This window comes from Capsicum annuum, chromosome 11 (genome assembly GCF_002878395.1).
Source record: "Capsicum annuum cultivar UCD-10X-F1 chromosome 11, UCD10Xv1.1, whole genome shotgun sequence".
NCBI classification, from domain to species: domain Eukaryota; kingdom Viridiplantae; phylum Streptophyta; class Magnoliopsida; order Solanales; family Solanaceae; genus Capsicum; species Capsicum annuum.
In genome coordinates, this window is record NC_061121.1 from 80,433,473 (window position 1) to 80,436,853 (window position 3,381).

The following is a 3,381-nucleotide window of genomic DNA, read 5'->3' on the forward strand; positions in this document are numbered from 1 at the left end:
GATGCCCTTGAATTGGGGAACTTAATTCTCGAATAATTTGGAGAAATATATGGAATATCCTTGAATTTCTTGGAAGAAGATTGAATTTTTTTTAGGGGTTTTGGAAGAAACCCTAATTTCTAGATGTTTCTTGGAAGAGGAAAGGAGAAAAATGAATGGCTATTCTCTACTAGGATATATATAAGACCATATGGGGCAGAAATGACCAAAATGCCCTTTTGAAAAAGCTGTTGTTGATCGAAGCCTGTGACGGTCGATCTGACGGTCCGTCAAGTCTCCTTACGGTCCACCAGATCGTCTGTCACTCAAGTGCCAAAACTGGAACGTTCTGCCTCGACATGACAGTCAAAGTGATGGTCCATCAGGAAACTGATAAACCACCAAGTCATCCGTTACCCGAGATCCAAAAATGAGACATTCTGTCTGGACCTGACGGACCCCTTAACGGTTCATCAACTTTTTGATAGTCCACCAACTTGGCCATCGCATGATGGACTGAAAAATGAGTCACTGCTTTGGCTTGACAGGGCACTTGACGGTCCACCACGGACCCAACGGTCCGCCAGGTCGACCGTCAACCTGGGCGATCCGATATCGTTTAGTAAAATGGCCATAACTCCCTCGTCGATGTCGGATTCCAATGAAATTGGTATCGAGGGAAAGCTTATTCAATGTTCTACATGATAAAAAGTAGAAATTAGAGAAATACAATATAGTTTAAACATCAATCACTTTTGAAGTCATACATATCCACTTAAAAGACGGATTAGTCTTAAGAAACGATCGGGTTATTACAATATCTCCCCCCTGGACACATTCGTCCTTGAATGTTGCCAAATAGGCCAAGAACAAGAGAAAATGAGGACCCCCAGCTGGAACGACTCACATTAAAGGGCTCACTATACTCTCAACTTTTAAGTACTTCACTAAATGCACGAATCATAGAAGGAATAACCATATAGCTGAATACATTAGATTAGGAGGAAACTAAATTAGAGGAATAGTACCTTTAGCTTGATTCTAACTCATAGAGAAAAGATGAGGGTAATTGGCTCGCATATCTGTTTCTACTTCCCAAGTGTCACTCTCGACTGAATGATTTCGCCACAGAATTCTAACCAAGGGAACTTCCTTGTTCCTCAGTCTACAGACTTGAAAATCTAGGATTTCAACCGGGATTTCATCATACGAAAGGCTATCCTGAACATCACAACCTTCCGACGGATCAACAACAACAGAGTCTCCAATGTGCTTCTTGAGCATAGAAACACGATACACAGGATGGACAGCTGACAACTCTGCAGGCAACTCAATATCATAAGTTACTTTCCCAACACGATTCAAAACTCTATAAGTGCCAACATATCTGGACTCAGTTTCCCTTTCTTTCCAAATCTTTTCACCCCTTTCATGGGTGAAATTTTCAAATACACCAAATCATCAACTTCAAACTCAAGAGCTCTTCTTCTCACATCTACATATGACTTCTGACTACTCTGGGTTGTCTTCAACCTCTCCTGAATTAATTTAACTTTCTCCATAGCCTCAAATACAGCATCAGGTCCAATTACAGCAGCTTCACTCACTTCAAACCAACCTATAGGCAATCTACATCTTCTCTCATACAAAGCTTTAAATGGATCCATTCCAATACTAGCATAAAAACTATTGTTGTAAATTCAATTAATGGCAAATGTTCATCCCAACTTCTTTTGAAATCAAGAACACAAGCCCTCTACATATCCTCCAAATTTGGATAGTCCTCTCAGCCAGACCATCTATCTGTGGATAAAAAGTAGAGCTAAAATAAACTTGGGTGCCAAGACCCTTCTGAAAGGCTCTCCAAAACTGAGAAGTAAACTAAGTACCTCTATCAGAGATGATAGACAACAGAACTCCATGCAACCTGACTAACTCTCGAATGTACAGCTTAGCATAGTCCTCCACGGTAAAAGATGTATGTACTGGTAGAAAATGTGCTGACTTAGTCAATATGTCTACAACGACCCAAATAGAATCATGATGACGATGAGAGAAAGGTAAACCTATCATGAAATCCATGTTCACCACTTCCCACTTCCAAGATGGAATGCTAAATTCTTGCATCACACCACCGGGTCTCTGGTGCTCTATCTTTACCTGCTGGCAAGTTGCACACTTTTCTACGAACTTTGCTATGTCCTTTTTCATACCATTCCACCAATAAATTTCCCATAAATCGCATACATCTTTGTAGCACCGGGATGAATAGAATACCGCGCGCCATGTGCCTCAGCCATAATTCTCTGCCTCAGATCATCAACATCAGGCACACATAGTCTATTCTAAAATCTCAATACGCCATATCCCCCTTAAGAGAAAACCTCCACTTTTTGGTCTTTGACAGACGCTTTCAACTCAGCCAAACGAGAATCCATATCCTGCTTCTCCTTCACTTCTGAAACTAGGGAAGATTCAGAACTTCTCTAAATCCAAACATTACCCTCAGCTGAGTCAAGCAATCTAACACCTAACCTAGCCAAACGATGCACTTCACGGTCTAGGTCCCTGTTATCTTCCTCAACATATGCTACACTACCCATGGACGACCTACTAAGGGCATCTGCCACTATATTAGCCTTACCCGGGTGATACAACACACTCATATCATAATTCTTTAGTAATTCTAACCATCGCCTCTACCGAAGATTCAACTTTCTTTGAGTGAACACATACTATAAACTCTTGTGATCTGTAAAGACATCAATAAGAACACCGTACAAATAGTGTCTCCAGATTTTCCAAGTAAAAACCACTGCAGCTAACTCAAGGTCATGGGTCGGATAATTCTTTTCATGAGGTTTCAACTACTTGGAAGTATAGGCTATAACCTTACCCTTCTGCATCAACACGCAACCCAAACCAACTCTGGAAGCATCACAATATACCATAAAATTATCTACACCATTAGGCAGGGTCATCACAGGGGCTGAAGTGAGTCGAGTCTTCAACTCCTGAAAACTCTTCTTGCAAGAATCTGACCACTAAAATTCAACCTTCTTTTGGGTCAACCAAATCAAAGGAATAGCAATGGAAGAGAAACCTTCGACAAAACAATGGTAGTAGCCAGCTAGACCCAAGAAAATCCTAATATCAAACAGGGAAATAGGTCTAGGCCAATTATTCACAGCTTCTAACTTTCGAAAATCAACTCGAATACCATCAGAAGAAATAATATGACCCAGAAAGACAACAGACCGAAGCCAAAATTCATACTTTCTAAATTTGGCAAACAACTGTTGATCCCTAAGGGTCTGTAAGACAATTCGAAGATGATCTGCATGGTCGTTTTCACTCTGGGAATATACAAGGATATCATCTATAAACACAATAACGAACATA